The sequence below is a fragment of the Podarcis cretensis genome (genome assembly GCF_951804945.1).
Source record: "Podarcis cretensis genome assembly, chromosome: 2".
In the NCBI taxonomy this organism is placed as follows: domain Eukaryota; kingdom Metazoa; phylum Chordata; class Lepidosauria; order Squamata; family Lacertidae; genus Podarcis; species Podarcis cretensis.
This window is the reverse complement of record NC_137171.1, coordinates 17,964,002-17,986,780: the sequence shown is the minus strand read 5'-3', so window position 1 is coordinate 17,986,780 and position 22,779 is coordinate 17,964,002. Positions and strand designations below refer to the sequence as shown.

General features: G+C 46.8%; 1 long non-coding RNA gene across 1 annotated transcript in view; it reads left to right on the top strand.

Annotated features, from left to right (window-relative positions):
- Positions 1–626: 626 nt before the first annotated feature.
- LOC307210129 overlaps positions 627–22,779 on the top strand; it is a 58,658-nt gene continuing 36,505 nt past the window's right edge. Inside the window, exon 1 of the long non-coding RNA XR_013835850.1 lies at positions 627–1,388. This is a non-coding gene — a long non-coding RNA (uncharacterized lncRNA). The remainder of the gene's footprint in view (positions 1,389–22,779) is intronic.

Here is a 22,779-nt window from a genome sequence, read left to right as displayed (position 1 = left end):
GGGGGGCGGACAGCATGCATCTGACAATAAAATGGACAGCATGCATCTGACAATAAATATCATTTCTTTTTATATTTGTTCCTGCTCTCCTGTGCCCATTCACAAATACGTTGCTTCTTCTTTGCCTCCCTTTCTTCCTTTTTTTGATAATGCTAATTAAGTCATGACTTCAGAAGGAATAAAGAAAGAGGAAGGAGCAAAAGAGCACTGACAGAATCTCTCACATTTCTGCTGCCACCTTGGCATCCAGCGGTAAAGGACCGTCTTCAGTTCCGATTCCAAAATCTGGAGAAGCATAAGGTGGCTGATAGATCCATACCATCGACATTTCACAATGGCAAATCAGGACCCCACTACCACCATCCTGTCCCCCGCCCCTCACCTGCTGGCTTGCTGACACCACCTGTCCAGTCCTCTGCTAACTGCCACTCTCTGGCTTCCAGAAGTACACCACTGCGGCCCTCCTTGTGTGGGTGTGGCAATGGGCAACAGAAGACTGACCGGCAGGTTCTGGGCAGCTAGAGAAGGTGCAGAACCAAAAGACTGCAGAAGCAAGAGATGTATGTCTTTTGGTCCCCGTTGACACAGGACATCCCAGGATGGGATCAGGAGCCAGGGTAGTTCCTGTAATTCTGGGATGTCCCAGTTAAGACAGGATACTTGTGCGGTATGTAGATCATGAAGGAAATTCGTTGGACATAATACATTGGGAATGTTTCCTGTACATATTTCTCATTGGAGATAATCGTGATGATGATAAATAGCAGACTATTAATAAAAATAGAAAACTTATATGTTTAGTATCCTTTGTGACTTGACCTCCATCTTTCCTTTGTTATTAAGCCTGTGCCTGCTCTATTGTTCACATTTATGAAGTCAGAATCCTGTTTCTCAGCAATGAGTATTATGATTATTCTTCTATTCTTTTACTTCAAGCTCATTTTTTTAAAAAAGCACTGGGAACTGTAGACTTAGACCTGTCTGTGGATAGTGTTTTGTACTTTGACTAGCACACTGTTATTCTGAACGCTCCATTTTTCCTGTTCAGTGTTTGCTCGAGTATGCACATACTTTCCAACCATAAAAGTAGCACATTGCTCAAACTTGTCAGGGAATTAATTTGAACCTAAGTCACCTTGGTGCCAGACCAGTGTTTTCATTTGCTTGCTTACAAATATGGTGTCTGCCGTTGCTAAGCTGCTGAATGAGCATCATCCAGCCATGGGTGGCTGATATACTATGATGTCATAATGAGCCTGGGCAGATAGAGATGTCACAGAGGTTCTGAGTAGTCTAGGTGAGTAGTCTAGGATTAGAGAGAAGAGGGGCTGTATCTCAGAAGATGAAGAAGATCCCAGATTCCCAGATTCATTTTCTGTCATCTTCAGGTAAGGCTAAGAAACATCTCTACATTAAGACACCTCACCCACCAACATTTATCTGATGAAAATAGAGATGTCCCCTCCAACAGTTCTCTGATGAAAATAGGCACGTCCTATTTCAAAGAGTGAAAATTTGTTGCTATATTTCAAAAAGGGAAAAATCCAGACACAAAAGTTGTTGAGCTTTTTTGGGCAAAACTTCAAAAACACAAATAAACATGAAGTTTTGAGTTATTCTTAAGGAAATCTAGACTTCCCAGATATTTCAGTCAGTGATTTCTGCCTGGACACTGTTTCCAACTGCCATATGTCCAGGAAATTCAGAACATATAGCAAACCTACCATACCCGCCAACAGTTCTCCAATGAAAATAGGGACATCCTACCATGCCATCCAACATTTCTGTGTAGAAAATACGGACAACCTAAGGAAAAGCTGGGTGGCTTCTGTAAATCCAGGATCATCCATGGAAAATAGGGACACTTGGAGGGTTTGGACACTGTCATCAGTGTGGACAATACTAAGCAGAGGTCTGGCTCAGTATGAGGCAGCGTCATAGAGGTTCTTGAGAAGGACCTGGGAGATGTAGCACCATGAGTACCAAACTCACTGCAATCAGGCCACACCTAAGTCTGCATAGGACTAGATAACTTTTGTGAAGTTATACATTCCCACTTAGAATTAATAATAATAATAATAATACCCCACCCATCTGGCTGGGTTTCCCCAGCCACTCTGGGTGGCTCCCAACAGAATATTAAAAACATGATAAAACATCACACATCAAAAACGTCCCTAAACAGGTCTGCCTTCAGATGTCTTCTAAAAGTCAGAGAATTGTTTATTTCCTTGACATCTGGTGGGAGGGAGTTCCACAAGGCAGGCGCCACTTCTGAGAAGGCCTTCTGCCTGGTTCCCTGTAACCTCACTTCTTGCAGCGAGGGAACTGCCAGAAGGCCTTTGGAGCTGGATACAGGGCTGCCTTCGGATTTCTTTTAAAAGTTGTGTAGTTCTTTTTGAATCTGATGGGAGGGTGTTCCACAAGGAGGGTGCCATTGCTGAGAAGGCTCTCTGCCTGGTTCCCTGTAGCTTTACTTCACACAGTGAGGGAACCACCAGAAGGCCCTCGGAGCTGGACCTCAATGTCTGGGTTGAAGATGGCAGTGGAAACGCTCCTTCAGGCTATGCTTAGGGTAGTTAGTAGTTGCATTGAGTGGGAGGAGAAAGATGCAGGAGGTACCTTGGAGGTGGTTTGTATACAAGGGAGGTTGCACAAGAGGAAGAGAGTGGCACGGACATGGGGGTGAAGGTGAAAACAGGGGTGCAAAGTGGAATTGCCAAATAAAAGACTTCAACTTCAACAATGTCCTTGCTCAACCCTCACTTCCACAGAAGCTGGGACTCTAACCCATAAGCAAAGGGCAATGGCGGGGTAAAGTACATTATACGAATGGGAGACAAGTGATGCATATCCTAAATCATCAAAATGACTCTGGTGAATGTGCTTATACCATATGCTGCAACAGAAAGAAACAGATTGGGCATCCAAACACTGCAGATGAGGGGGCAGAAATGGCCGTTATTGTCCCTTAGAAACTCAGTAAAATGAAGGATATCTGCCACTGATATATAAAAAGTAACTCCTGTAATTACATAGCATGATCCTTGAGGTATCAAAAGCTTTATGGCTGTTTAAAACGAAGGTCCATTCCAGAGATGTATTGCATGCCCTCAGAAATTTCAGACACTATTAATTCCTACCACTGTAGGGAAGGCACTGCAGCGATGTTTAGCTCATAACTCAGAAGTTTTATTTTGACTCTAAAGTTACTGAAAAGTTAAGGATCAAGGTTAACAGACTCAAAATTTAATCTACTCTAAGAACATGGTTGGTGTGGGTGGGGGGGGGGATGATTGCAAGGAAACAAAAACACCAACTTGACCCAAAATGAAGTCAGTAACTGCACCATCCGGATTCTAAAGACAACATCTGGTGCCCTTGATTTCTCTTGTATCTATGCATAGAAGGAATGTGATTGTACTGTTTTGCTAAAATTTGATTTTAGTGCTCCAATCCACTCCTGGCAGCAGCCTTTTGATTATTGCTCTTGTGAATGTGTTGCTCTTTTGTAAGCTGCCTGGGGCATTTTGTCAATGTAAAAGCCGAGGTAAACATTCATTCATTTTTATTTTTATTATTAAATTTATAATTCCTCCCAAAGGAGCCCAGGGCAGCAATGAACAAGGGATAAAATAATAAAAAAAATATTTAAAATATGATTTTCAATTTATAAATAATAAAAAGGCAGTCTTTCCTCCTTTTCCTTCCATTTTGGCTTTTACAAATACAAGAATGGGAGGTTTGTTATTATGATGCAGATATGTCCCATAAATTTGAGGGGCTTCTTAGGGTGGCAAATTCTGTAAATCTGAGCACATTGCACCCCACCATGGGCCTTGCTCCCAATGCAACATAGACCATGCAGTATCAAATCAGGGCAGTTTTTGCTGTCCTTTCATTTTCCTCATATCACTGCCTATGGCAGCCATTGACTGTGAATGGTTTACTCATGGGTGTTAGTGAGATGGGAGCTAAACCTGTCCCCTTGTGCCTGGGGCTCAGTTTCATGGCATAGGACAACGTTCTTTGACCTGATGCTCTCTGGATGTGATGGACTACAACTCCCATAAGCCATGACCATGGCCCCTGTGTCATGGAATTCTATTCAGTATTGATCTAGAGCAGAACTCCAATGTATAGTTAGCATTGTAAAAACTTAAACACGTTGCAGGATTCCCAAAAATAAACCAGAAGCAATTAATATTTCATCCAGCAGAGCTTTACTGCTCCTAAAGGCAAGTGAGCATAACGGTCACAAATCCAATATATTCAGGATTGGCACTGTCCATAAGAAATCCAGTTGCAGCAGACTTAACTTAAACCTACATTAACTTATAATAAGACCAGCCCTTAACACTATATACAAAACACCACACCAGAAGGAAGAGAGATAGAAAGTGAAAGTGAAACCGAGGCTGCTCCTGGCCTATTATTATAGTCAGCATGACCTTGAAGAAGAGATAACAGAACCAGTTTAAGCCAGCTGTCCTCAGCTTCTCTGAAGGAATAACCCAAACATCATGAACCTTCTGCTTGTTTCTTTCAAGCAGAGAAGCTTCCAAAACCCTCTTGAATTAATTAGAATAGGAAAGATCTCTACACATCAGATCAATACTTTCTGTAGCAATGAATGCAAACTGACATCCTGATGACTGGGGCAGATGGGAATTGGAGTCCAAAATATCTGAAGGGTAACTGGTTGGGGGAGTCTGGCATAATGTTTTTCCAAGAGCTGAGCCACTGAAATAAATGAGCATGACTAAGTTTAATCCATTAATTTCACTGGGTCTATCTACTCTGAATAAAATTTACTTGACTACCACTCAGGAGATTCCCCCCTGCAGCCAACTTTCAAATTATGTTGTCCTACAGAGTGTTGTCTCAGCCTTTGGTTGCTTTGGATTTTATTTTTGGGTCCTGCTAGAATGACCAAAGAGATGGCTAAACTCCAGAAACGGGTGTTTCTATATGTGAAGCAAAAATAACTTTAAAATGGTGCCCAACAGAGGTACAAAACTTCAGTCTTATAATTGGGCAAACATCATGACATGCACCACCAGCATTAGGAGCAGTAAAAATTAATGGCCTAATTCTTCACTGTCTGGATTAAGAGTATGAAACAGCAAACATTCATTTTTTTGAGTGGGTAGATATAAGCGAGTGAAATGGAAATAAAGCTGTTAGTTAACATCAAGAACTGATCTCAGAGTCAATTGGTTTCCTAGTGCTATACGATTCCAAAATAAGCGCTTCCTATAATGAGCTAAAAAGATAAACACCCAGCAATCTGCATAAATGTACAGTATACTCTGAAGATATTAATTTGCCTCAGGACCCAGACAATCACATATAGGTAATTAACATAATGCATTGTTGCAATGGGCTCAGGAAGAAGTGTGAGGCTTTTGAAGAGAGGCCTTCAAACTGGAATCATTTGCAAACTTAAATTTGCATGCAGGAAATAATACCACAAGCAAAATGTTGAAGACAGATATTCAGGGAGCCTGTTGTCACAATGCAGACACTATATAATGTGCCCAATTAGTTTCAGCTAGTTGTTTTATTGTGAAGCGCATTTTCAGATGGGAATGTTAATCCGGTATTCTGGCAGCCATTGCTAATTCCATGAAAGCCTTTGCATCCACGGATAGCATTCTGTTCCTCATTTGGTCTGTTTCCCTTGTAGGCTTTCCCCAATTCTATTCTGTCATAATTAGAAGACATGTAAAACCCTATCTATAATTGGCTGGGATCTCCCTAAAGAGAAAATAAAATACAGAACCGAAACAAGGAGATCTTGAGAACACACTAAGTGAAAATGGAATGTGGATTTGCAGTCATACTAACTTCAAGTTTGTTTATCATATAAAACACCCTGGCAGGGATGATTTAAACCCTGTTCAAGTAACATCATGAATCCTTTCAACCTCAGCTCTAACTGAAAGGCCAGGGCAAAGGCGAAGGCCCAGGCCAGGGCAATGGCAAAGGAGTAGGCAAAGGCCAGGGCCAGGGCCAAGGCAAAGTCCTGAGCCATGCCAAAGCCAAAGGCCCAGGCCCAGGCAAAGGCAAAGGAAAGGCAAAGGCAAAGGCAAAGGCCTGGGCCAGGGCCAGGGCCAGGGTGATGGCAAAGGAATAAGTGAAGGCCCAGGCCAGGGCCAGGGCCAGGGCCAAGGCAAAGGCGAAGGCGAAGGCAAATGCCCAGGCTAGAGCGAAGGCGAAGGCCCGGGCCAGGGTGATGGCAAATGTTAAATGTTTGGAAAAAGTCAGAAGCCCAAGGCAGTATAAGTTCCTCAACTATGTTTATTCAACATTGTCAGTGACAATGGCTCACTCATAGGAAGACAAAACCCGAACTCACAGGACTACACAATAAAAGCCCCAACATGAATGGACCGTTGACAGTTGACAGTTGAAAGTGTATGCGCTTACTTGCCATTAGAACATTCGTCTACCAATGCTTATACGATTGGTTAGAATGCGCCTTGTAACATAAAATGTGTTAAACCCAATACATAACACTCCTCCCCCCAACTTCCTAACAAAAGGAACAAACATAGTCATCAAGGTGTGATGGCCTTTTCTTCCCCCGCTCGGACTGTCGCGGTTCCTGTGCCCGACTGGGTAACCCAGGAGGTTCCTCTGGTACCCGTGGTCTGAGTGGGGCGGTCAGCGTGGCTGGCTCCGAAGGGGTCACTGCCAATGGAGCCACTGAGGATTCCGGCCTGAAGTCGCCCTGCTGGGGTAACTCAGTCACCGACAACCCGTCTGGTTCCCACCCTGGCCTGGGCACAGAATCTCCCGAAGTACCCATTTCTCCGTCCTCTGGTTCCACTTAGAGTTCCATGTTCGGAGGTGTCCTGGCTCTGATCTGGTCGAGGTGTCTCTTCCAAACCAGTCCCCCCCCTCCAAACCTACCTTGTAGGAAACTGGAGCTGTACAGTGGGCAATGATACCTGGGACTCATAGTTTCGGACGTACACAGGGGAGAACCCTCTTGGAGCCCCCCACACCACAGTGGATGGCCATTGCTCAAGAGCCCAGGCAGGGTGCATAAGATCAAGGAGGGTAGTGAGCCTCCTTCCCATAAGTAACTCCGCCAGGCTCCGGCCAGTCACTGTGCTTGGGGTGATGTGTTGGGCCAATAAGAACTCCGCTAGCCGGAGAGTCCAATCTCCATGCACTATGCACATAAGCACATCTTTGGTAGTATGGACCATGCGTCCAGCTTGGCCATTAGTGGTCGGGTGAAAAGGAGCAGAACGAATGTGGCGCATTCCATTCTTGGTTACAAATTCTTTGAGTTCCGCCGAAGTAAAAGCGGTCCCATTATCACTCACCAGTGTGTCTGGCAAGCCGTGTGTCGCAAATAGCTTCCTGAGCGAGTTTATAGTCAGTCTAGCAGACACAGTTGAGGTCGGCACCACCTCAAGCCATTTCAACTGAGAGTCAACCACTATTAGGAAGTGTTGGCCCTGAAAAGGCCCTGTGAAATCCACGTGCACCCGGGACCATGGGGACTTTGTGGACTCCCAGGACTGTACTGGTGACTTGGGTGGATCTGGCCAGGAGACCTGGAAGGGCTCACAACATTTCACCCAGCCCTCTATCTCCGCATCTATGCCTGGCCACCACACATAGCTACAGGCCAATGCCTTCATCCAGACATTCACCGGGTGAGACACGTGCAGCCCCTCTAATACTTTTTTTCTTAACGGGGTGGGGGACTATACCATGGCTACCCCATAACAGGCATCCTTGGTGGGTAGACAGCTCATCCTTGCAGGCTGTGTTGCATGAAATTTCTGGACCCGGCTTCCTGGGCCACCCCCTCCCCACCCAGTCTGAGACACGGGACAACAGCCTGTCCTTCGCGCTTGCGGCGGAAATGTCCTTCACATGCAAGGGCTGGTCCGGTAAGTCTTCCAGCTGCAGGATCTGGTGGGCAGGAGCAGGGTCAGGGTCGCTCTCCGACAGCGGCAAGTGGCTGAGTGCATCTGTGTGACCTATGGCTTTCCCGGGTTGGTGCTGTAGCGAGTATTGGTAACCGGCCAGGAAAATGGACCAGCGCAATACTCGTGGCGAAAGCATCTGGGGTGTCTGGCGGTTGGGCGCAAAGAGTCCCAGGAGTGGCTTGTGGTCAGTAACAACAATGAAAGGCCAACCATAAAGGAAGTCATGGATGTGCTACTGATGGTGCTGGGAAGTTCCACCATCATTCTACTAGAAGGTCTGATGGCACCCAAGGACATAGAGACATTCACTTTCGATGAGCTGACACAGGCTATGACAAGACGCCTTGCGCCTCAGCCAACTAAGAACCACCAACTCTACGACATTGTGCACAGAGAACAACAAGCGCAAGAGTCAGCAAGTGAATACATCACAGTGCTCTGGGTGATTGCGATGTATTGGTGATTCGCTGACATCGAGGAATGACTTCTCGAAAGGTTCATCAGTGGCGTGCAATATGACATCACGATAATGGAAGCAATGAATATGGCCACGGTCTTTGAGAAGGATAACACTCATGAGACGGCCCACAGTCCACATACCAAAAGGAGAACTCACCGCATCCAGGGAGACGGGTTGTCTTCTGTAGATTCACACAATGAGGACGTCCAACGAGCTTCGGACCGATCTGACCGACACCACGTCAGCCTTACCTGAAGATGACAGAAAATGAATCTGGGATCTTCTTCATCTTCTGAGATATAGCCCCTCTTCTCTCAATCCTAGACTATTCATTTAGACTACTCAGCACCTCTGTGACATCTCTATCTGCCCAGGCTCATTGTGACATCATAGTATATCAGCCGCCCATGGCTGGATGATGCTCATTCAGCAGCTTAGCAACTGCAGATGCCATATTTGTAAGCAAGCAAATGAAAACGCTGCTTTGGCACCAAGGTGACTCGAGTTCAAATTAATTCCCAGTTAAGTGTGAGCGATGTGCTACTTTTATGGTTGGAAAGTACGTGCAAACACTGAACAGGACAATGGAGCGTTCAGAATAACAGTGTGCTAGTCAAAGTACAAAACACTATCCGCAGATAGGTCTAAGTCTACAGTTCCTAGTGCTTCTTTAAAAAAATGAGTTTAAAGTAAAAGAATAGAAGAATAATCATAATAATCATTGTTGAGAAACAGGATTCTGACTTCATAAATGTGAACAATAGAGATTGCACAGGCTTAATAACAAAAGAAAGATGGAGGAGAAGTCACAAAGGATACTAAACATATAAATTTTCTATTATTATTAAAAGTCTGCTATTTATCATCATCATGATCATCTCCAATGAGAAATATGTACAGGAAACATTCCCAATGTATTATGTCCAACGAATTTCCTTCATGATCTACATACCGCACAAGTATCCTGTCTTAACTGGGACATCCCAGAATTACAGGAACCACTCTGGCTCCTGATCCCATCCTGGGATGTCCTGGGATTTCAGTCAACGGGGACCAAAAGACATACATCTCTTGCTTCTGCAGTCTTTTGGTTCTGCACCTTCTCTAGCTGCCCAGAACCTGCCGATTAGTCTTCTGTTGCCCATTGCCACACCCACATAAGGAGGGCCACAGTGGTGTACTTCTGGAAGCCAGACAGTGGCAGTTAGCAGAGGAGTGGACAGGTGGTGTCAGCAAGCCAGCAGATGGGGGGGGGGGGGCAGCAGGATGGTGGTAGTGGGGTCCTGATTTGCCATCATGAAATCTCGACGGTATGGATCTATCAGCCAATTTATGCTTCCCCAGATTTTTGGAATCGGAACTGAAGCTTCAGTGCTCACCATCGTAGAATTGTGTGGCTATAAGGAACATCTACACTTGCTAGCTGTGAGCCTTGAAGAATTCAAGTGGAATGCAAATATGGGATTGTAAACCCAATCCAATCTAGCTTCACCTGAACTGGAACCAAGATCAGAATTGAAAGTATTGCCTGCATCTTCCGCGGCTACTTGCCCCTACCCTGGTTAGCCTTGTGAGTTGCTGGTATACAGGCCTAAGCAAAACATCTTCTTTTGGATTTTTTGTTCTTTTGGATTTTTTGTATGTGGGGGGTGGGGGTGGGATGGATGTTTGGTTGGGTTGGGGAATTATTTTTTTTATTTTGATGTTTTTGTAATTTTTAGATTTTTTTGTTTGTATTGTTTTATTGGTTTTGTTTGTTTGTATAAGTTGTTATTTTGTTCTTAGGGGGAGGGGTCAGGGCTGCCGGGGAGTGGGCCCCAGCCCACAAAATGGCTGGGGCATGTTCCACAGGGGGGGATGCACTGGGACAACCGATCTCAGTGATCACGGGTAGGAGGAGGAGTTACGCTAAGACCAGACCATGTCATTACAGAGGAGGCAGGTTTAGTCGTTGTCTGAGGACTATTCCTGCCTCCGGGTCTGGTCCTGACCGGATGGATACTAGAATCAGCAAGGGATACCCACATGACCTGAAGGTGCTGCTGTGCAATGCCAGGTCAATGATTCATAAGACCACTGCCATCCATGACTTGATCATGGATGGAGGACTTGACCTGGCATGTGTAACAGAGACTTGGTTGGATGAAGCAGATGGGCCTGTCCTTGCCGCTGCTTGTCCACCAGGTTTCTCTTACGCACAGCAACCCAGGTCATGTGGGCGGGGAGGGGGGGTTGCAGTGATTTTTAAAAAGTCATTAGTTTGCACCAGGCGTCCTATTGGGAAGACCCAGTTTTCTGAGTGCATGTTCTGGAAGTTGGGCAATAGGGGCAGTACAGGATTCCTTTTGGTGTACCGACCTCCCCGCTGCACCAAGGATTCCCTGCCCAAGCTGCTTCAGGTCGTGGCGGATGTTCTCCTGGAGACACCTAGCTTGGTCGTCCTAGGGGATTTTAACATCCATGCCGACACGACCTTACAAGGGGCAGCTCGGGACTTCGTGGAAAGCATGGCCTCCATGGGGCTGTCCCTGAATAAGCCTGGCCCAACCCATAGCCGCGGACATGCCTTGGACCTGGTGTTTACCTCTATGGATGTTGGTGATCTGACACTAAGTAAAAGTGAAACAAAAGAAGTGCCATGGTCAGATCACTTCCTGGTGCAACTGGACTTCTCTGCGACCCATCCCCTCTGCAGGGAGGTGGGACCAATTCGGATGGTCCGCCCCTGCCACTTAATGGATCCAAATGGTTTCCAGAGAGTGGTAGGGGATGCTTTATCCCATGTTGATGGCCTTTCAGCTGATTCCCTGGTGGCCCGCTGGAATGCGGAGTTAACCAGGGCTATTGACTGTTTGGCTCCGAAGCGCCCTCTCCGATTGCATGGAGCCCGGAGAGCCCCGTGGTTTTCCACGGATCTGAGGGCAATGAAACAATCTTTGAGACGGCTAGAGCGCCGGTGGCGGATAACTCATTCCGAATCTGATCGGACACAGGTTAGAGCTCAACGTCGAGCCTACCAAGTGGCGATAGCGACGGCGAAGAAGAATTTCTTCACCGCCTCTATTGCATCTGCAGAAAACAGCAGCAGGAGACTTTTTCAGGTGGTTCACAATTTAGCGGAACCACCTGTAACATCGGGGCCCAGTACGGGCCACATGTTCTCCTGCAATGATTTTGCAAAGTTTTTTGCAGATAAAATCGCTCAGATTCGGGAAGAAGTAGACTCCACCGTGGGAGCAGGGCCAGGGCGGGAGAGTGCTAGAGTTCTGTCTAGTCAAGTTGAGAGGGATCAATTCCAATCTGTTACCTCCGAGGATGTGGACAGGCTGCTTGGACAAGTGAAACCAACCACCTGTCTCCTGGATCCTTGCCCATCCTGGCTTATAAAAGCTAGCCGGGAAGGACTGGGCGATGGGCTTTGTGGGGTGGTGAATGCTTCCCTCCATGAGGGAGCCTTCCCAGACCCGCTGAAAGAGGCAGTTATTAAACCGCTTCTTAAAAAACCATCTTTAGATGCGGCCACAATGGCCAACTATCGCCCAGTCTCAAATCTTCCATTCTTGGGCAAGGTGATAGAGCGAGCGGTTGCAGAACAACTCCAGGCACGCCTGGAAGAAGCGGACCATTTGGATCCCTTCCAGTCGGGATTCAGGCCTCATCATGGGACTGAAACTGCCTTGGTCGCACTGGTTGATGATCTCCGGCGGGCTAGGGACAAAGGTGAGAGCTGTTTCCTAGTTCTGCTGGATCTCTCAGCAGCGTTTGATACCATCGACCATAACATCCTTCTGGACCGTCTTGAGGGGCTGGGAGCTGGGGGCACTGTCCTACAGTGGTTCCGCTCCTTCCTCCTGGGCCGTGTTCAGAAAGTGGTGGGGGGGGATGAGTGTTCAGACCCCTGGGCTCTCATTTGTGGGGTGCCTCAGGGTTCTGTCCTCTCCCCCATGCTTTTCAACATCTACATGCAGCCGCTGGGAGAGATCATCAGGAGGTTTGGGCTGGGTGTTCATCAGTATGCAGGTGATACCCAGCTCTACCTCTCTTTTAAATCAGAACCAGTGAGGGCAGTGAAGGTCCTGTGTGAGTGTCTGGAGGCGGTTGGAGGATGGATGGCGGCTAACAGATTGAGGTTGAATCCTGACAAGACAGAAGTACTGTTTCTGGGGGACAGGAGGCGGGCAGGTGTGGAGGACTCCCTGGTCCTGAATGGGGTAACTGTGCCCCTGAAGGACCAGGTGCGCAGCCTGGGAGTCATTTTGGACTCACAGCTGTCCATGGAGGCACAGGTCAAATCTGTGTCCAGGGCAGCTGTTTACCAGCTCCATCTGGTACGTAGGCTGAGACCCTATCTGCCTGCGGACTGTCTCGCCAGAGTGGTGCATGCTCTGGTTATCTCCCGCTTGGACTACTGCAATGCACTCTACGTGGGGCTACCTTTGAAGGTGACTCGGAAACTACAACTAATCCAGAATGCGGCAGCTAGACTGGTGACTGGGAGCGGCCGCCGAGACCATATAACACCGGTCTTGAAAGACCTACATTGGCTCCCAGTATGTTTCCGAGCACAATTCAAAGTGTTGGTGCTGACCTTTAAAGCCCTAAACGGCCTCGGTCCAGTATACCTGAAGGAGCGTCTCCACCCCCATCATTCTGCCTGGACGCTGAGGTCCAGCGCCGAGGGCCTTCTGGCGGTTCCCTCATTGCGAGAAGCAAAGCTACAGGGAACCAGGCAGAGGGCCTTCTCGGTAGTGGCGCCCACCCTGTGGAACGCCCTTCCAGCAGATGTCAAAGCGATAAACAACTACCTGACATTCAGAAGACATCTTAAGGCAGCCCTGTTCAGGGAAGTTTTTAACGTGTGATTTTACTGTATTTTTGGTTTTTATGGAAGCCGCCCAGAGTGGCTGGGAAGGCCCAGCCAGATGGGCGGGATATAAATAATAAATTATTATTATTATTATTATCTGCACATCAGTGTTGTTCCCTAAGCACCACTACCCAGGAAGTGCTCTTTGAAATTCTCTTTCACTCCTTAGGAGCTTAGCACCAGAAAACATACACAAACAGAGCTGACAGAATAAATTCACAGCCCCTTTCCCCTCTTTCTTTTGAGCCACACTGAAGAGAATTTCTCAGACACATTACCTGCTTGACATGCAGTTTGAGAACAAACAGATCTTAATGTTACCATCTGCAAATTGCACGCAGAGGCCAAGACTGTTCAGCTTCCTTTACCGCTGGATGCCAAGCTGGCAGCAGAAACGTGAGAGTTTCAGCCAGTGCTCTTTTGCTCCTTCCTCTTTCTTTATTGCTTCTGAAGTCATGACTTAATTAGCATTATTTAAAAAAAGGAAGAAAGGGAGGCGAAGAAGCAGCAGCGTATTTGGGAATGGGCACAGGAGAGCAGGAACAAATATAAAAAGAAATTATATTTCTTGTCAGATGCATGCTTTCCATGCATGCAAGTCCGTCCGTCCGTCCCCAACATCCACATGATGTTAGCCTGTATTACCCCTCCCCACCTTTTAATATGGATTTACCCCTCCCAGTAAGTTAAAAAACACAAACACAACTTCTTGCCAATTCTTGGTATCTCAATGTTTGCAATATTAAGTCCCCATCTGGAAGCACATTTTCTTTCTTTGAAAGGGAACGTGGAAATTTTTCACACTCTCTAACCTTTTAAATTCAAGGGCAGAAACTAAAAGCAGCACCAATTATGATTACAGACAGGTGTTCTTAGACCACTAATATAAAAGGGGGGAGGGATGTGATTTAACAAAATAGATGGATAATATTGAGGTCCTTTCCTACATTATCCCAACAATCTTTACATTAGCCCTGGAGAGTGATACAGAGTTATTATCACTAGAGTGCAGAAGCAAAGCTGAGTTCGTGATGGAGGTAAAAGGCCGGTCCAGACTTTATTCCCTCCCCTCTTTTTTGCAGGTGTATACTACAACATGTCATTGACACATTAGCGGTGGATCGATAACAGAGCATTCACATATCATCCCGATTTATTACGTGTTCTGAAATTCTTCCCCAATGTCACTGCATTGCTGCAACCTAAAGAGGCACTCTTAAATGAATGTGCAACAAAAACAAGACACCTCCAGGCCAGCTACCTCACCCATCTCTGGACCTTAAATTGAGGCTCATACAACAAAAAATAATATTTAGATTTAGAATATACTGTACCCATTATGTTTGTTTAGAAAGGGGTTATCCCTATTGCATATTCCCTTGTAAGCTTGATGATACAAGTATATTATTAACCCAGTAATCTTTTTTAAAAAATAATAATTTTTATTTGATTTTATAAGCATAAAGTTATAATAATACCAAGTACATATCCATATTTAGAAATTTCTCTGAATCTCCAGACTTCCCACCATCCCTTCCAAGGGTCTTACTGTTAATGTTTTCAACTGCATATTATTTCATGAGCCATATTTTGTATCTCTCCATATTGTCCATAGAGATTGTTACATCACAAGTGTTATTAAAATCCTGCTAATGTTTTCATCTGCTTACAGTGGTCTCCTAAATAAATTATTCCCCCCCCCCCATTCTTTCTTGAAGTTTTTGCCTTCTTGGTTCCTGAGTTTTCCAGTCAGTTTTGCCATCAGCTGAGTTTGCCAGTCCTCTCTGCTAGGGACTTTGTCTTCTTTGGTTTGGTGGTGAAAACAGAAGGCTTTTTATCCTAGGCTTAGAAATCAGGCCTCGACACCTTAAGCTGTGGAAAATCTTTTTTTGAAAAAAAATCCCTAACTCGCAGGGTCAGAATTTCACCAAAAAATTTGACATTCTGCAATTCACTCAAAAATGGTGCCAAACTGTTGCAAATGCTCCCCTGAATGGTTTGGCGGTGAAAACAGAAGGGTTTTTATCCTAGGCTAAGAAATCAGGCCTGGACGCCTTAAGCTGCGGAAAATCTTTTTCTGAAAAAATCCTTAACCAGAATTTCACCAAAAATCTGACATGCGATTCACTCAGAAATAGTGCCAAACTGTTGCAAATGCTCCCCTGAAAGGTTTGGTGGTGAAAACAGACAGCTTTTTATCCTAGGCTTAGAAATCAGGCCTCGCCGCCTTACCATGTAGAAATTTTTTTTGGAAAAAATCCCTAACACACAGGGAAAGAATTTCAAAAAAATCTGACTTTGTGCAATTTACTCAAAAATGGTGCCACACTGTTGCAAATGCTCCCCTGAAAGTTTGGCGGTGAAAACAGAAGGGTTTTTATTATAGGTCAAACAATCAGGCCTCGACGCATTAACCTGCAGAAAAACTTTTTTTTAAAAAAATCCCTAAGGCTGAGAGGGCAGTCACAATTGCAGCAAAAATCTGACGTTCTCTGATTCACTCAAAAATCGGTTGGAACTGGTCTAGACTAGTTGGAACCAGTCCAGACGGTCTGAACCAGTCCAAGCTGCTTGGAACCTGTCCACGCTGGTTTGAACCAGTCTAAGCAGATTGGAACTGGTCTAGACTAGTCGGAACCGGTCCAGACCGGTTTGAAATGGTTGAACCCAGATTCCTCCAGTTGAAGCTGGTTTGAACCGGTCCAAGCTTGTTTGAACAGATCTAGACCGGTTGGAACCAGTTGAACATGGATTCCTCCAGTCGAAGCCGGTTTGAACCAGTCCAAGCTGGTTGGAACCGGTCTAAACTGGTTGGAACCGGTCCAGACGGGTTGGAACCAGTGCAGACCGGTTGGAACTGGTTGAAGCCAGTTGGAACCAGTCCAAGCTGGTTGGAACCGGTCTAGACTTGTTGGAACTGGTCCAGACCGGTTTGAACTGGATGAACCTGGATTCCACCGGTTGAAGCTAGTTGGAACCGGTCCAAGCAGGTTGGAACTGGTCAAGACCAGCTGGAACCGGTCCAGACCGGTTTGAACTGGTTGAAGACAGTTGTAACCGTTCCAAGCCAGTTGGAACCGGTCAAAACCGGTTGGAACTGGTCAAGACCGGTTGGAACCAGTTGAAGCCAGTTTGAACCGGTCTACACCAGTTGGAACCCGTCTAGACAGGTTCAAACTGCTTGAAGCTGGTTTGAACCGGTTTAGACCACTTGGAACTGGTCCAGGCCGGTTGAAACCGGTATAGACTGGTTGGAACTGATTCAAACCGGTTTGAACCAGTTGAAGCCGGTTTGAACCGGTCCAAGCTGCTTGTAACTGGTCTAGACCAGTTGGAACCAGTACAGACTGGTTTGAACCGGTCAAAGCCAGTTGGAACCGATCCAGACTGGTTTAAACCAGTCCAAGCTGGTTTAAAGCTGTTGAAGCTGGTTTGAACCAGTCCAGGTAGGTTGGAACTGGTCTAAATTAGTTGGAACCAGTCCAGACTGGTTTGAACGAGTTGAATCTGGATTCCACTGGTCAAAGCCGGTTTGAATTTATCCAAGCTGGTTGGAACTTGTCTAGACTGGTTGGAACTGGTCCAGACTGGTTTGAAACTGATTCAGACTGGTTGGAACTGGTTGAATCTAGTTAGAACCGGTTCAGATTGGTTCGAACCAGTCCAAGAGGGCTGGAACCAGTCTAGACCGGTTGGAACTGTTTCAGACCGGTTGGAATGGGTTCAAACCGATTGGAACCGGTTGAAGCCGGTTTAAAGTGGTCCAAGCTGTTTGGAACCGGTCAAGATTGGCTGGAACCGGTTCAGACTGGTTGGAACCGGTCCAAGCTGTTTGGAACCGGTCAAGACTGGTTGGAACCGGTTCAGACCGGTTGGAACCGGTTGAAGCCAGTTAGAACTGGTTGAAACCGGTTGGAACCGGTCCAAGCTGGTTGCAACCGGTTCAGACTGGTTGGAACCGGTTGAATCTAGTTTGAACCGGTCTAGACCGGTTGGAACTGGTCCAAGTTGGTTGAAACCAGTTCAGACCGGTTGAAACCGGTTGAATGCAGTTAGAACCGGTTGAAACCGGTTGGAACCAGTCCAAGCTGGTTGCAACCGGTTCAGACCAGTTGGAACCGGTTGAATCTAGTTTGAACCGGTCTAGACCAGTTGGAACTGGTCCAAGCTGGTTGAAACCGGTTCAGGCTGGTTGGAACCGGTTAAATCTAGTTTGAACCAGTCTAGACCGGTTGGAACTGGTCCAAGCTGGTTGAAACCGGTTCAGATCGGTTGGAACCGGTTGAATCCAGTTCTAAATGGATTCAACCGTTTCCCACCGGTCTGAACCAGCTCCAACCAGTTTAAACTGGTTCAAACTGGATTCAACCGGTTCCAACCGGCCTGAACTGGTTTCGACCAGCTTCGACCGGTTCCAACCGGTCTGAACCAGTTCTAACTGCTTTCGACCAGTTCCAACTGGTCTGAACCCGTTTCAATCAGCTTGGACCGGTTCCAACTGTTCTGAACTGGTTCTAACTAGATTCAACCGGTTGGAACCGGTCCAAGAGGGCTGCAACTGGTCTAGACCGGATGGAACTGTTTCAGACTGGTTGGAACGGGTTCAAAGCGGTTGGAAATGGTTGAAGCTGGTTTAAAGTGGTCCAAGCTGTTGGGACCGGTCAAGACCGGTTGGAACTGGTTCAGACCGGTTGGAACCAGTTCAGACTGGTTTAGAACTGGTTCAAACCAGTTGGAACCGGTCCAAGCTGACTGAAACCGGTTCAGTCTGGTTGGAACTGGTTGAATCTAGTTTGAACCGATCTAGACTGGTTGAAACCGGTCCAAGCTGGTTGAAACCGGTTCAGACCGGTTGGAACTGGTTGAATCCAGTTTGAACCGGTCCAAGCTGGTTGAAACCGGTTCCCACCGGCCTGAAATGGTTTCAACCAACTGGGACTGGTTCCAACCGGTCTGAACCGGTTCCAACCAGCTTGGACCGGTTCCAACTGGTCTAGACCAGTTCAAACTAGATTCAACCGGTTCTAACCAGTCTGAACAGGTTTCAGTCAGCTTGGACCAGTTTCAACCGTTCTAAACTGGTTCAGACCAGTTGTAACCAGTCTAAGCTGGTTGAAACCGGTTCAGGCCGGTTGGAACTGGTTGAATCCAGTTTGAACTGGTTTAGACCAGTTGGAACCGGTCCAAGCTGGATGAAACCAGTTCAGACCAGTCCAAGAAGGCTGGAACCAGTCTAAACTGGTTGGCACTGTTTCAGACTGGTTGGAACCGGTTAAGACCGGTTGGAACTGGTTGAAGCTGGTTTAAAGCGGTCCAAGCTGTTTGGAACCGGTCTAGACTGGTTGGAACTGGTTCAGACTGGTTGGAGCAGGTTGGAACTGGTTCAGACCGGTTGGAACCGGTTCAGACTGTTTGGAACAGGTTGAAGCCAGTTAGAACCGGTTCAGACTGGTTCGAACCGGTCCAAGAGGGTTGGAACCAGTCTAGACCGGTTGGAACTGTTTCAGACCGGTTGGAACGGGTTCAAACTGGTTGGAACCGGTTGAAGCCGGTTTAAAGTGGTCCAAGCTGTTTGGAACCGGTCAAGATTGGCTGGAACCGGTTCAGACTGGTTGGAACCGGTTGAATCTAGTTTGAACCAGTCTAGACCGGTTGGAACCGGTCCAAGCTGGTTGAAACCGGTTCAGACCAGTTGGAACCGGTTGAATCCAGTTCTAAATGGATTCAACCGGTTCCCACCGGTCTGAACAAGCTCCAACCAGTTTAGACTGGTTCAAACTGGATTCAACCAGTTCCAACCGGCCGGAACCGGTTTTGACCAGCTTGGACCGGTTCCAACCGGTCTGTACCGGTTCTAACTGCATTCAACCAGTTCCAACTGGTCTGAACCCGTTTCAATCAGCCTGGACCGGTTCCAACTGTTCTGAACTGGTTCTAACTAGATTCAACTGGTTGGAACCGGTCCAAGAGGGCTGCAACCAGTCTAGACCGGATGGAACTGTTTCAGACTGGTTGGAACGGGTTCAAACCGGTTGGAACCGGTTGAAGCCGGTTTAAAGTGGTCCAAGCTGTTTGGAACCGGTCAAGACCGGTTGGAACTGGTTCAGACCGGTTGGAACCGGTTCAGACTGGTTGGAACCGGTTGATGCCAGTTAGAACCGGTTCAAACCAGTTGGAACCGGTCAAAGCTGACTGAAACCGGTTGGAACTGGTTGAATCTAGTTTGAACCGATCTAGACCGGTTGAAACTGGTCCAAGCTGGTTGAAACCGGTTCAGACCGGTGGGAACCGGTTGAATCTAGTTTGAACCGGTCTAGACCGGTTGGAACTGGCCCAAGCTGGTTGAAACCGGTTCAGACCAGTAGGAACTGGTTGAATCCAGTTCCAACTGGATTCAACCAGTTCCCACCGGTCTGAACCAGCTCCAACCAGTTTAGACTGGTTCAAACTGGATTCAACCGGTTCCAACCGGACTGAAACGGTTTCAACAAGCTGGGACCGGTTCCAACTGGTCTGAACCGGTTCCAACCAGCTTGGACCGGTTCCAACCGGTTTCAACCGGTTCAAACTAGATTCAACCGGTTCCAACCGGTCTGAACAGGTTTCAGTCAGCTTGGACCGGTTTCAACCGTTCTAAACTGGTTCAGACCGGTTGTAACCAGTCTAAGCTGGTTGAAACCGGTTCAGGCCAGTTGGAACCGGTTGAATCCAGTTTGAACTGGTTTAGACCAGTTGGAACCAGTCCAAGCTGGATGAAACCAGTTCAGACCAGTCCAAGAAGGCTGGAACCAGTCTAAACCGGTTGGAACTGTTTCAGACTGGTTGGAACTGGTTAAGACCGGTTGGAACTGGTTGAAGCCGGTTTAAAGTGGTCCAAGCTGTTTGGAACCGGTCAAGGCCAGTTGGAACTGTTTCAGACCGGTTGGAACGGGTTCCAACCGGTTGGAACCGGTTGAAGCCGGTTTAAAGTGGTCCAAGCTGTTTGGAACCGGTCAAGACTGGTTGGAACTGGTTCAGACCGGTTGGAACCGGTTGAAGCAAGTTAGAACCGGTTCAAACTGGTTCCAGCCTTCTTGGACTGGTCTGAACTGGTTTCATCCAGCTTGGACTGGTTCCAACTGGTCTAAACCAGTTCAAACTGGATTCAACCGGTTCCAACTGGCCTGAACCGGTTTCAACCAGCTTAGACCTGTTCCAACTGGTCTGAACCGGTTCCAACCAGCTTGGACCGGTTCCAACCGATCTAGACCGGTTCAAACTAGATTCAACCGGTTCCAACCCGTCTGAACTGGTTTCAGTCAGTTTGGACCGGTTTCTACCGTTCTGAACCGGTTCAGACCGGTTGTAACTGGTCTAAGCTGGTTGAAACCGGTTCAGGCCGGAACCGGTTGAATCCAGTTTGAACTGGTTTAGACCAGTTGGAACCGGTCCAAGCTGGATGAAACCAGTTCAGACCAGTCCAAGAAGGCTGGAACCAGTCTAAACCGGTTGGAACTGTTTCAGACCGGTTGGAACTGGTTCAGACTGGTTGGAACTGGTCCAAGAGGGCTGGAACCAGTCTAGACCGGTTGGAACTGGTTGAAGCAGGTTTGAATTGGTCCAAGCTGGTTGGAACTGGTCTAGACCGGTTGGAACAGGTTCAGACCGGTGGGAACCGGCTGAAGCCAGTTAGAACCGGTTCAGGCTGGTTGAAACCGGTTCAGGCAATTTGGAACCGGTTGAATCTAGTTTGAACTGGTCTAGACCCGATGGAACTGGTCCAAGCTGATTGAAACCGGTTCAGACCGGTTGGAACTGATTGACTCCAGTTAGAACCAGTTCAGACCGGTTGGAACTGGTTCAAGCTGGTTTAAACCGGTTCAGACCAGTTGGAACCAGTTGAATCCAGTTTGAACCAGTTTAGATCAGTTGGAACTGGTCCAAGCTGGTTGGAACTGGTTCAGACCGGTTGGAACCGGTTGAATCCAGTTAGAACCATTTCAGACCGGTTGGAACTGGTTCAGACCGGTTTGGACTGGTCCAAGCGGCCTGGAACTAGTTTAGACCAGTTGGAACTGTTTCAGACCAGTTGGAACCGGTTCAGACCGGTTGGAACCGGTCCAAGAGGGCTGGAACCAGTCTAGACCGGTTGGAACTGTTTCAGACTGGTTGGAGCTGGCTTAAATTGGTCCAAGCCATTTGGAACCAGTCTAGACTGGTTGGAACTGGATTCAACCGGTTGGAACAGGTTCAGACCCGTTGGAATCGGTTGAAGCAGGTTTGAATTGGTCCAAGCTGGCTGGAACTGGTCTAGACCGGTTGGAACTGGTTCAGACCGGTTGGAACCGGTTGAAGGCAATTTGAACTGGTTTAGACAGGTTGGAACCGGTCCAAGCTTGTTGGAACCTGTCCAGACCGGTTTTATCCGGTTGAAGCCAGTTTGAACTGTTCCAAGCTGGTTGGAACCAGTCTAGACTGTTTGGAACTGGTTCAGACCAGTTGGAACTGGTTCAGACTGGTTGAATTCAGTTTGAAGAGGCCCAAGCTGGTTAGAACTGGTCTAGAAAGGTTGGAACTGGTTCAGACCGTTTGGAACCGGTTCAGACCGTCTCTGGGCTATGCTGTATTGTGCTTTTAATATTCAATTGGGAGCCTCCGAAGGTGGCTGGGGAAACCCAGCCAGATGGGCAGGATAATAATAATAATAATAATAATAATAATAATAATAATAATATGTTGTTGTTGTTGTTGTTGTTGTTGTTGTTGTTGTTGTTGTTGTTCTACTCCCCACCTTAGATTCAATTCCAGGTCCAGTTTCTTCATTACAGCCTTGCAAAATCCCAGTAACCTTTCAGATTTCTTTGTCAAACTTTTGTTTACAACAAAGCTTGCAGAAGATTTGAGAAGAATGTGGAAACTGTCCATGCTGGGATCATTTCTTATGAAGCTGAGCACCATTGTCTCATTCTTTCCTCAAATTCCTGTCTGTTTGTCATACCCACCTTTTCGTCTTTGTTTCCTGTAAGCACAATACTTTACAAACAGCATGTTCACCCTATGGCAAAACAGCAGTATGTCATGTGATGCTCTTCTGGCAGTGCTTTTCATCAGTTTTCTTGTTTCTGACAAATATGGTTTTAATCTGCTGGGTATCTTCTCGATTGTTAGCTGCTGAGAATGCGTCTGACGGCAGGGATTTGCAAGCGGTGGTCTAGCATGCATTCCCCTTCTGGGACTGTTAAGGTGGGTTTTCCTCATTTCCAGGCTTCAGAGAAACATGTTGAAAGGCGGAATATGATAGATCTGCGGAAACATACACCTGGTCTGATTAGTAACATTGCTACTTTTTTCCTAGGTTTCATTTCGATGTATTCTAATAAGTCAATTATTGTCCTTGTATTATTCTTTATTTGCCTTCCCAGCAGGAAGCCAGCATAATCGCTGTTTATTATTCTGGTTAGGAAATTTTTCAATCCATTTGCTAGTATTCTGCCAAAGATTTTATAATCTGAATTTAG